Source organism: Leuresthes tenuis, unplaced genomic scaffold, assembly GCF_036924035.1.
Source record: "Leuresthes tenuis unplaced genomic scaffold, fLeuTen1.0.hap1 SCAF_27, whole genome shotgun sequence".
In the NCBI taxonomy this organism is placed as follows: Eukaryota; Metazoa; Chordata; class Actinopteri; order Atheriniformes; family Atherinopsidae; genus Leuresthes; species Leuresthes tenuis.
The window spans coordinates 1,344,635-1,357,765 of record NW_027325381.1 but is presented as its reverse complement, the minus strand read 5'-3'; positions in this window follow the sequence as shown (position 1 = coordinate 1,357,765).

Here is a 13,131-nt window from a genome sequence, read left to right as displayed (position 1 = left end):
GTGTGAAAGTCCGACCACGGTTTGTAAAAAGCGGGTAAGAAAAGGTTCGAATGCCCGAATATATACCATCAAAAGTGGAAGTGGATGTGTTCGGCTGCAAGAAGGTGTGAACGTCCGACCAAAGTTTGTAAAAAGCAGTTAAGAAAAGGTTCGAATATCCAACCAAACATAATCAAAAGCGGGAAAAGAGCTGTTCGACTGCAAGTAGGTGTGAATGTCAGATCATAATTTGCAAAAAGCTGATGAGAAAGGGTGAGAATGCCCGACTATACACCATCAAATGCGGGAGCGGAGTTGTTCGGCTGTGAGTAAGTGTGAATCTCCGACCATAATTGCTAAAAAATGTGTTAGAAAAGGTAAGAATGCCGGTCCATACATCATCAAAAGCGGGAGAGGTGGTGTTCGGCTGCAAGTAGGTGTGAATGTCCAGCCATAATTACTAACAAACGGGTAAGAAAAGGTAGTATTGCCAGACCATACATGATCAAAACAGGGAGCGGAGGTGGTTCAGCTGCAAGAAGGTGTGAATGTCCAACTAAAGTTCAAATATATTAACAAAAGCGGGAGGAGAGGTCTTCGGATGAGAGTGGTTGAGAATTTCCAACCATAATCTATAAAATGCGGTGAAAAAAAAGGTGTGATAGAACACTAAAAGGTGGAGCGGAAGTGTTCGGCTGCAAGAAGGTGTGAATGTCCGACTATATTTGGTGAAAAGCAGGTGAAGCAAGGTCTGAATGCCCAACCTTACATCATCAAAAGCGAGATCAGAGGTGTTCGGGCATTCGAACCTTTTCTTACCAGCTTTTTACAAACGATGGTTGGACTTTCACACCTTCTTGTAGCCGAACAACTCCGCTCCCCCTATTGATTGTGTACAGTCGGGTATTTTAACCTTTTCTTACCCACTTTTTACCAACTATGGTCGGACATTCACACCGTCTTACAGCGGAACAACTCCGCTCCCGCTTTTGATGGTGTATAGTCAGGCATTTGAACCTTTTCTTACCCGCTTTTTACAAACTATGGTCGGACATTTAAACCTTCTTGTAGCCTAAAACCTCCGCTCCCTCTTTTGATCATACATTGTCGGGCATTCGCACCTTTTCTTACCCGTTTTTTACAAACCATGGTCGGACTGTCACACATTCTTGTAGCCAAACACATCCGCTCCCACTATTGATTGTGTACAGTCGGGTATTTTAACCTTTTCTTACCCGTTTTTTTACCAACTATGGTCGGACATTCACACCTTCTTACAGCGGAACACCTCCGCTCCCTCTTTTGATAGTGTATGTTCGGGCATTCGAATCTATTCTTACCCCCTTTTTACAAAATATGCTCGGATTTTCACACCTACTCACAGCCGAACAACTCCGCTCCCGCATTTGATGGTGTATAGTCGGGCATTCTCACCCTTTCTCATCAGCTTTTTGCAAATTATTATCTGACATTCACACCTACTTGCAGTCGAAATGCTCTGCTCCCGCTTTTGATTATGTTTGGTTGGATATTCGAAACTTTTCTTAACTGCTTTTTACAAACTTTGGTAGGACGTTCACACCTTCTTGCAGCCGAACACCTCCACTTCCACTTTTGATGGTATATATTCGGGCATTCGAACCTTTTCTTACCCGCTTTTTACAAACCGTGGTCGGACTTTCACACCTTCTTGTAGCCGAACAACTCCGCTCCCGCTATTGATTGTGTACAGTCGGGTAGTTTAACCTTTTCTTACCCGCTTTTTACCAACTATGGTCGGACATTTACACCTTCTTACAGCGGAACACCTCCGCTCCCTCTTTTGATGGTCTATGTTTGGGCATTCGAACCTTTTCTTACCCGCTTTTTACAAACTATGGTCGGACATTCAAACCTTCTTCTAGCCGAACACATCCACTCCTGCTTTTGATGATGTATGGTTTAGCATTCGCACCCTTTTTTTACCCATTTTTCAGGAATTATGGGTGGACATTCAGACCTTCTTGCAGCCGAAAACCTCCGCTCCCTCTTTTGATCATGCATTGTCGGGCATTCGCACCTTGTCTTACCCGCTTTTTATAAACTTTAGTTGGACATTCACACCTTCTTGCAGCTGAACGACCTCCGCTCCCTGTTTTGATCATGTATGGTCTGGCAATACTACCTTTTCTTACCCATTTGTGAGTAATTAATCCCAAAATATTGAGCATAAAATAAGTCTTTATGCTGATGATGTATTACTTTTCCTTCAGAACTCACAGACGTCTCTCAGTCACACGATCACACTCATAAATAAATTCTCAGCACTTTCTGACTACTCTATCAACTGGTCTAAGACCACAGTTCTGCCCATTAACTGTAGGGTCCATAATATACCTGCGATCACTTTACAGTCAGGAAATATTAGATATTTAGGCATAAACATTTCCTCCAGGCTCTCAGAGCTAACAAAGCTAAATTATGTGCAATTATTAAAGACAGTAGAGGACGATCTCTCGTTGGAAGTCCTTACCTATATCACTTATGGGGAGAGTTACATCCATTAAAATGATGATACTACCAAAAGTTAACTATTTGTTCTCAATGATCCCCATAAAACCATCTGCTACTTGGTTTAAGTCACTAGATTCATGCATCTCCAAATTTCTGTGGAAAAACAAACCACCACGTATTAGTTTAAAAACCCTACAGAAGACCAAGGACAATGGTGGATTAGATTTACCTCATTTTCAGCACTATTCCTTAGACAATATGTTACAATATATATCAAAATGGTTTAAACCTTGTTGTTGTCACAGTTCCCAGAGACGTTGTAATCGTTGAGGATTCTATATTCACCCCCTCATTAGAGGCACGTAATGCAGATTGATGACACTGAATCTTCTTCTCTGTTCATTGCTGGCATCATTCCCAGCATCGTAAGTGTTCGTGGCATTGTTAGCCTCTTCTTCTGGATCTTGATATCGAGAATCCTTTTGTATTTCTGGTTTGTCAGTCCTCTGTCTTCGTTCACCGGAGTCTTCGTCTTTTTGTCCTTGAGTTTGGTGATTTTTTCTTCTTTTGATGCCTTGACACAATGTGACAGGTGATACCACGTGGGAGATCCTGTAACTTGGATTGCTGTCCCTGTGCTGCGAAATGGCTGTGCTGCTCAAATGGTCTCTCCTTCATCATGGTTACATGCTGCCATTCCGACATCTCGCCATTCCGACATGGGTCTCCAATTGTCGGAATGGCGACACTTAATTTTTTAATAAACGTCCCACCATTCCGACACTTTTTTCCTCCTATGGTCGGAATGGCGGTATGTTTTTTGTTTTTTTTAACATACCGCCATTCCGACAGTTCCTTTTAATAGCCTATTTTTTACCCAAAACATTTTGCACTAATGATATGATATGTTTGGCGCACAAGCTTTGCACATGCAGAGGCCACAGCCTCGCAAACAAACTTTAATAATCTATTATCAAAATCCCCTGAATTTCAAATATAAAAATACAGATATTAATGTAACTCTGGCGAGACTGAAACTGATTAAGCAGAAATACAGTGTCAGTGAGCTGTCACAGCAGCCAGCTGGAGCGGAGCTCTCCACAGAGCCCATGCGTCTTTTGCACGCTGTCATCATATGCAAAAGTAATAATTGCAATTACAGATATCACGGCTACTGCACAGGACACAGTTGCGAGCACTCTGCCTTGCCTTGCCAATAGGAGAAGATAGAAATGACAGCATAGAACGTATAAAACACAACAAAATGCAGTAAAAACGTTTATTCATGTTATTCACGTGATTTATGAGTACTCACTCCAATTTTGGGAAGCGCGGATGGGTTTTGCGCATTTGGCACAAACACACAGCCGCAACGGTTGTAGCTTTATACAGCCTGTTGATATCTTAAGGACCTAACTGGTCACACCTGGGACTAAATGTCATGTAGAGATTGTTTTTACATGACATTACAGCTGAACATATAGCTTTCATCCACAAACCAACGTGGGAGAGCCCGAAGACGCATGTGCCAGACGCACATAGGCATGCGTAAAACCAATTTTGACCACTTCATACTGTTTATTTGCTTTCTTTTAGTTAACTTTCGTTTCTTTTGGATTCTTGTGCGTGTTATGGAGCCGTTTTGGTCCATGTTTGTAAGCCTTTTTTTCCTGGATTAAATTTTCGGAAGTTGAAACAAGTGGCATTGGAGTGTGTGATTGAAAACCACCGCGGACTGCTTCTCCTCCTCCAGTTGCCGAGACTTTGTGTTTTTAATAACGCTTGTCTATAAACATGTTAAACATATAAATTGCATGAACAGAAAGAAGGGACTCACCTGTTGAGTAACACACATTTCCTTATACGGAAAGCCTTGTCGGAATGGTGGGACATTTGAACGTCAGAATAGCGGGATGTCGCAATGGTGGGATGTCGGAATGGTGGGACGTTTGCATGTCGGAATGGTGGTATGTCGGAATGGTGGTATGTCGGAATGGTGGGATGTCGGAATAGCGGGATGTCGGAATGGCGGGATTTCGGAATGGGTGTTGCCACCCCCTTCATCATATACACAGTTATTTATACATCACCTTCCACCATGAAGCGTTGTCCCTTTCTGTTTCTCTCTTTGTTCTTAAAATGCTGTTATGCATGTCTAAACCAATCCATTAAATTAGATCATTTTGGCAGTAAAGCGATCTACAATGTGCTTGGTCGCAAAGCTGCTCATCTGTGGTAAACAGCTCTTCAGAAAGGCATTCTTCAATTGATTTCACTAATTCTATGTAATAATTTTGTGATTTCCTACAAAACTACACTTCTTCGCCCATCTGTCTGAGTATTTAATATTGTCTGGGTCCCGTTAAAACATGTATTTTTCCTATCTAATTCCTTGTTTGCTTTAAAACAAGTATTCCCCATTTGCTATCCCTTCAGTAGCCAACCAGTTTGTATGGAGTACACTGGAGCAACTTGACTGATCAGTAAAACACTGCTTTTGTTGTCACCGCAAGGCTTCCCCCGTCGGTTGTTTCACTGAGACACTACTGAGTAACTATAACTCAACACAGTTTATACACATAACATTCCTATACATACTAACAAACAAACAAACAATTATTTATCGCAATTTTCTCATCTCTGTTTGAACGTACACCCAGGTAAATATTCCTGTAGTCTTCTCATACCGACTATGGACCCATTCATTGTTTAACTTCACTGTTTTGCAAATCCTAATTGAATATTACACATTGACATTGAACTTTACTTGATAAGCAGGTCTTCATTGCATTCAGCAGCCTATATGTGAGCATCTATGTGTAAGCTGTTCTTCTTTGCATTTATCAGCAGCAAGCAATTCTTCATTGCACATGCATATGAAAATAGTAAAACAATTCCAATGCGTTAGCGAAACCTTCTATATCAGGAGTGTCCATCATGATGCTGGGAATAGAACCTCTTTCCCAGAATAGTTCAACCTTCATTACTCAACTGATCATAACTCCGCAATGAGCACATTTCAAAGTATCATTCCTCTACATATATTCAAAAATCTATGTGTAAATGTTTAATATTTCTTATATTTGTTGATGTCATTCTGTGTGCATGTGGCCTAAACCCAATCTCTGTGTGGCAATTTTAATTTAAACAAGTTGAACTCTGCCTCTGATCATTTAAAAAAGGTGTGTACCAATATCAACCTTTCTCAGGTAATTACAGATCCTACAAAACCAAAGAGATCCTTCAAGGTTGTCCCTGATTGGCTCAATCTTAACAAATCAAAGGTAGAAAATCCGCAGTATCTGAACTTGGTGTTAGTTATCACTGCTCAATAGCCTGTATCAGAATTGCAAGAATGAAAACATTAGGTCCACGCTTGGTATCCAGATCCTGAAACATCTCCATGAGCAGGCTTTTTTTTAACTGATCTGTTTAATAGTTATATGACACTGTTAAAATCCCAGATGAAGATCTAGCACTTGACCATTTTTGTAAATCTTCTAATTCCATAGTTGATAAACACGCCCCTTTTAAAAAGTATAGAACTTATAACAGGTCTATCCCTGGCTTTCGGCAGAACTGTCTTCTTGACTTTTTTTTCCCCTTGTCCTGTTCAGCATTATGTCAGAAGAATTGTAGTCTGAATACCTTTGATGCCAAACAGATTTGTTTTGCCAAGGGAAGTTTTATAAATGTAAAGCTCCCCTTGATGCCCATTTATTTATTTCTGTTTACAATATATGACATGAACTGAACTGAACCGGACCGGGGGACAAGGAAAGAAGAAGAGGAAAGAAGAGGAAACAGAACAAAAATAGAAACAAAAACCAGACAACCAGCTGCTACACCTGTAAAAAACAAAACAGACAACAATCCATGGCCTATGAGGGGAATCCAGCCTTAGCGCCACCAGGAGCACCTGAAAGCAGACAAGCAGAGAAAAAACAAACACACAAACAAACAAAAACAAGCACAAGAAGCGGCAATCGCATACAACACAGCTGTGGATATAGATGACCTGAGACGACATGATAATACATCAACTGCTTAGTGACCATGCTACTGGACTAATGAATGTGTGTGTGTGTGTGTGAGAACATGCAACACCCATGGCACAGGACCTACATGATAACCGTGCTTAGTTATGAGTGTATAAGCGTACAGGGCCACAATCCACAGCCCCCCCCCAAGCAATCAGAAGCAGGCAGAGAGGGCCACAAGACCCAGGCCACCAGCAGCCCCCACAGAGCACAGAACCCAGGCAGCCCACCGCAGGGGCAACCACGCATCCACCCAGAAGACTGCAGAGGAAGCCCCCGGAAAGAGCCCCCATAAGCATAGGGCAGAGGCACTCCGGGAACCAGGGGCAACAGCCCACCGACCCCGCCAGGCCCCAGCCGCCCAGACATGGGCCGTGCACTGGACCTGGGCCCCAGGAGCCCGAGCGCCCCCAAACCCCCCGGCAGAGGCCCCACCCAATACCCAGGAGGGCCAAGCGCCCCAGACAGCCACAAAGTGGGTCAGCGCCTGCCCCAGCGCCCCTGGCCAAGTGCCCTGGGAGTCAAGACGTGCCCACAGGTGGGTGAAGTCGCGAGCAGTGGGGAGAGGCAACGCTGATGCCCCATCGGGAGAAACACAGGCAGGCCAGGCGACAGCAAGTCCCAGATCCAGGCCCAATCATTACCACACACACTTTCACGTCCCATACATCCACACATCCACACATCCTACCTCCCTCGACTCTGCTGGGGTGTATTGCAGCGGGCACACCAGGAGGCCAGCAACCCCCCAGCCACCACAGACCCCGAACCAGCAGAACAATTAATTAATCCTCCTGGCCCCTCCTGCCCCGAGCAGACACCAGGAAGCAGGGGTGTGCGAAGAAGACCCCTCCCTCACAATACGTTTGGGCCTGCCAGGTCTGAAAAGGTAAGAATGCCGGTCCATACATCATCAAAAGCGGGAGAGCTTGTACACCCTATCTCTAAGGGAGAGCCCAGACACCCTGCGGAGGAAACCTATTTCGGCCGCTTGTATTCGCGATCTTGTTCTTTCGGTCACTACCCACAACTCGTGACCATAGGTGAGGATGGGAACGTAGATTGACCAGTAAGTAGAGAGCTTCGCCTTCTGGCTCAGCTCCCTCTTCACAACGACAGGTCGGTGCAGAGCCTGCAACACTGCAGGCGCCGCACCGATCCGCCCGTCAATCTCCCGCTCCATTAGTCCGTCACTCGTGAACAAGACCCCGAGATACTTGAACTCCTCCTCTTGGGGAAGGATCTCATTCCCGACCCGGAGAGAGCTTCTCAAACTACAAAATTTTTTTAATTGTTGAAACTTGATTTGAAGTGGATAAATAAGGAAGACAAACAGTTTTAAGTCAGGCTGATAGCAATTAATTTTATAGCAGAATCTGTATTTCGTCATTTGTCGAGAGATACTTATTGCTGAAGAAGTTCTTTCTCATTCTACAAAGTACAACGTTGTTTATCATTGAAACTTGATTAGACATGAATAAATATGAAGGACAAAGCAGTCTTAACTTGGTTTGAGTTAAGGAATTCGTTTTATAGGAGAATCCGAATTCGTGCATAACTCGTAAAATAGAGCTTATTTTCGGATTCCTAAAGAATGAGTCTGGTTCTTTCTCATAATACAAAGTTTGTTGTTTATTGTTGAAACTTGATCAGACCGTTAGATATAGTCGGACTCACCTCGACGCACGGCTTGGGATCTGGAACCAGTACTCTTGAGAGGGGTTGGACTCTCTTCCACTCTGGAGTTGCCCGTGGTGAGAGGCGCAGAGCAGGTGTGGGCATACTTATTGCCCCCCGGCTGTGTGCCAGTACATTGGGGTTTACCCCAGTGAACGAGAGGGTAGCCTCCCTCCGCCTTGGGTGGGGGGACGAGTCCTGACTGTTGTTTGTGCCTATGCGCCAAACAGCAGTTCAAAGTACCTACCCTTTTTGGAGTCTCTGGGGGAGGCACTGGAGAATGCTCCTACCGGAGACTCCCTCATTCTGCTGGGGGACTTCAATGCTCACGTGGGCAATGACAGTGAGACCTGGAGGGGTGTGATTGGGAGGAACGGCCCCCCGATCTGAATCAGAGTGGTGTTATGTTGTTGGACTTCTGTGCAAGTCATAGACTGTCCATAACGAACACCATGTTCAGGCATAAGGGTGTCCATATGTGCACTTGGCACCAGGACACCCTTGGCCGCAGTTCGATGATCGACTTTGTGGTTGTATCATCGGACTTGCGGCCGTATGTCCTGGACACTCGGGTGAAGAGAGGGGCGGAGCTGTCAACTGATCACCACCTGGTGGTGAGTTGGCTCCGCTGGTGGGGGAGGATGCCGATCAGACCTGGCAGGCCCAAACGTATTGTGGCCCCAGCCGAGGCAGCTGGTCGGAGTTGTGGCCGTAAGGTGGTCGGTGCCTGTCGTGGCGGCAACCCTCGAACCTGCTGGTGGACACCAGTGGTGAGGGAAGCCGTCAAGCTGAAGAAGGAGTCCTATCGGGCCTTTTTGGCCAGTGGGACCCTGGAAGAAGCTGATATGTACCGACGGGCCAGACGGGCCGCGGCTTTGGCGGTTGCTGAGGCAAAAACTCGGGCCTGGGAGGAGTTCGGTGAGACCATGGAGAACGATTTCCGGACGGCCTCGAAAAGATTCTGGTCCACCATCCGGCGTCTCAGGGGGGGGAAGCGGCTCACAGTCAACACTGTTTACAGTGCGGACGGGGCTTTGCTGACCTCAACTAGGGATGTTGTGAGTCGGTGGGGGGAGTACTTCGAGGAACTCCTCAATCCTACCAACACGTGCTCGGAAGAGGCAGAGTCGGAGAGCTCGGAGACGGGGCCTCCCATTTCTGGGGCTGAGGTTGCCGAGGTGGTTAAAAAGTTCCTCGGTGGCAAGGCCCCAGGGGTGGATGAGGTCCGTCCTGAGTTTCTCAAGGCTCTGGATGTTGTAGGGCTGTCTTGGCTGACACGCCTCTGCAGTATCGCGTGGACATCGGGGACAGTGCCTCTGGACTGGCAGATTGGGGTGGTGGTCCCCCTCTTTAAAAAGGGGGACCGGAGGGTGTGTTCCAACTATAGGGGTATCACACTCCTCAGCCTCCCTGGTAAGGTCTATTCGGGGGTATTGGAGAGGAGGATCCGTCGGATAATCGAGCCTCGGATTCAGGAGATGCAGTGTGGCTTTCGTCCTGGCCGTGGAACAGTGGACCAGCTCTATACCCTCGGCAGGATCCTGGAGGGTGCATGGGAGTTCGCCCAACCAGTCTACATGTGTTTTGTGGACTTGGAGAAAGCGTTCGACCGTGTCCCTCGTGGAGTCCTGTGGGGGGTGCTCCGGGAATATGGAGTGCCGGACCCCTTGATAGGGGCCGTTCGGTCTCTGTATGACCGGTGCCAGAGTTTGGTCCGCATTGCCGGCAGTAAGTCGGATACATTTCCGGTGAGAGTTGGACTCCGTCAGGGCTGCCCTTTGTCACCGATTCTGTTCCTAACTTTTATGGACAGAATTTCTAGGCGGAGCCAGGGCGTTGAGGGTGTCCCATTTGGCGACCTCAGAATCGGGTCTCTGCTTTTTGCAGATGATGTGGTTCTGTTAGCGTCGTCAGGCCGTGACCTTCAGCTCTCACTGGAGTGATTCGCAGCCGAGTGTGAAGCGGCTGGGATGAGAATCAGCACCTCCAAATCCGAGACTATGGTTCTCAGACGGAAAAGGGTGGAATGCTCTCTCCGGGTCGGGAATGAGATCCTTCCCCAAGAGGAGGAGTTCAAGTATCTCGGGGTCTTGTTCACGAGTGACGGACGAATGGAGCGGGAGATTGACGGGCGTGCAGTTTTGCAGGCTCAGCACCGACCCGTCGTTGTGAAGAGGGAGCTGAGCCAGAAGGCGAAGCTCTCTACTTACTGGTCAATCTACGTTCCCATCCTCACCTATGGTCACGAGTTGTGGGTAGTGACCGAAAGAACAAGATCGCGAATACAAGCGGCCAAAATGGGTTTCCTCCGCAGGGTGTCTGTGCTCTCCCTTAGAGATAGGGTGAGAAGCTCAGTCATCCGGGAGGGGCTCGGAGTAGAACCGCTGCTCCTCCGCATTGAGAGGAGTCAGATGAGGTGGCTCGGGCATCTGGTTAGGATGCCCCCTGGGCGCCTCCCTGGGGAGGTGTTCCGGGCACGTCCCACTGGGAGGAGACCCCGGGGGAGACCCAGGACACGTTGGAGAGACTATGTCTCTCGGCTGGCCTGGGAACGCCTCGGGGTCCCCCCAGAAGAGCTGGAGGAAGTGACCGGGGACAGAGACATCTGGGTTTCTCTGCTCAAGCTGCTGCCCCCGCGACCCGACCCCCGGATAAGCGGCAGATGATGGATGGATGGATGGATATATCCTCCACCAACCAGACTTACAACCCCCGACTAGGGTAGCAGAATTTCTAAGCAGCTGTACCCCAAAACTACTATCAAAAATATATAAATTATTGTCTAAGATAGATGACACAATGTCTCTTCCATCCTCAAAATGGGAGGCAGATTTATCCATCAGTTCTGGTCATAGCTTCTAACCACAAATATGTTTGAACACCTTCATAAAGACTCGAAATCCTAATTTACAGCTCATACAATACAAAATCCTTCATAGAACACACTATACAGGACAAAGGATGTTCAGGATGGGTCTAACACACTCAAACATCTGCTCACATTGCACAGATAACACACCTGATGATTATGCACACACTTTGTGGTTTTCTGCGCCTGTCCAGAAGTTCTGGCTTGAAGTCTGTGAGGACCTATCAACATGGCTAAAGTGTAGCATCCCTGCATGCCCCACACTGTGCATACTGGGTGACTTAGACAACATCAACATGGAAATTAACTCAGCACACATGGTTGTCACAGTGTTATGTATCGCAAAGAAAACTATTCTCATGAACTGGAAAGCGAAAAACAATCTGTGTATTAACCAGTTTAGAAATTTTCTTTTAGATTATATTAGCATGGAAACAATGTCTGCCTCCTCAAAACATCAATTGGCTGAATTTCATTCTCTCTGGTCCCCTCTGATTAGTTTTATCACATAGTGGTGGTGGTGGGTTGCTGGGTGATGGTGGGTCTCAGGCCCGGGCTACCGCGACTGGTGTGACCGGGTGGTTTGTTTGTTTGTTTTTTGTAGAGGTCTTCCTGGGTGGGGTTGGGTTGAGTGGGGTGGGGCGGGATGGGTACCTTCTGGGGGTACAGTAGCTCCCGGAATATGGTCGCTGCAGGCCCCGAGCCTGGTGGACATCAGGCCCTCCTGCCCATTGTTGGCTCCCAGGTAGCGGGGATGCCTATTGCAGCCAGTCCCTGGCTGCCCTCTCTGGGGGAGAGTAGCTCCCCCGGTATATATCCCCATACCCCTCTCCCTTCTGGCTCCTGTACACAGCACACACTCACACATGAAGGGTTTTGGGGGCGTGTGTGTTCGGTGGGGTGTAGTGGATGGGGCCACGTAGGTGGTCCCCTTTGGTTGCACTCTGCAGTTCCCTGCCCCTGTTTTAATTACACCTTAGACATTACTACTTATCAAACACACTCACACACACACATTAGGTCTTGGGGGGTGGTTACACTGAGTGGCATCTGGTGGGCGGGGCTCTTTGGGTATGTAGGCTGCCCAGAGTGCCGCGCTCCCAGTTCTACAAGTTTGGCTGCCCCTCAATTTTAATTGCTCACTATTAGAAAATATTGAAGAGCCAGACGGGTGAGGGGAGGGGTCTTCTTCGCACACCCCTGCTTCCTGGTGTCTGCTCGGGGCAGGAGGGGCCAGGAGGATTAATTAATTGTTCTGCTGGTTCGGGGTCTGTGGTGGCTGGGGGGTTGCTGGCCTCCTGGTGTGCCCGCTGCAATACACCCCAGCAGAGTCGAGGGAGGTAGGATGTGTGGATGTGTGGATGTATGGGACGTGAAAGTGTGTGTGGTAATGATTGGGCCTGGATCTGGGACTTGCTGTCGCCTGGCCTGCCTGTGTTTCTCCCGATGGGGCATCAGTGTTGCCTCTCCCCACTGCTCGCGACTTCACCCACCTGTGGGCACGTCTTGACTCCCAGGGCACTTGGCCAGGGGCGCTGGGGCAGGCGCTGACCCACTTTGTGGCTGTCTGGGGCGCTTGGCCCTCCTGGGTATTGGGTGGGGCCTCTGCCGGGGGGTTTGGGGGCGCTCGGGCTCCTGGGGCCCAGGTCCAGTGCACGGCCCATGTCTGGGCGGCTGGGGCCTGGCGGGGTCGGTGGGCTGTTGCCCCTGGTTCCCGGAGTGCCTCTGCCCTATGCTTATTGGGGCTCTTTCCGGGGGCTTCCTCTGCAGTCTTCTGGGTGGATGCGTGGTTGCCCCTGCGGTGGGCTGCCTGGGTTCTGTGCTCTGTGGGGGCTGCTGGTGGCCTGGGTCTTGTGGCCCTCTCTGCCTGCTTCTGATTGCTTGGGGGGGGGCTGTGGATTGTGGCCCTGTACGCTTATACACTCATAACTAAGCACGGTTATCATGTAGGTCCTGTGCCATGGGTGTTACATGTTCTCACACACACACACACACATTCATTAGTCCAGTAGCATGGTCACTAAGAAGTTGATGTATTATCATGTCGTCTCAGGTCATCTATATCCACAGCTG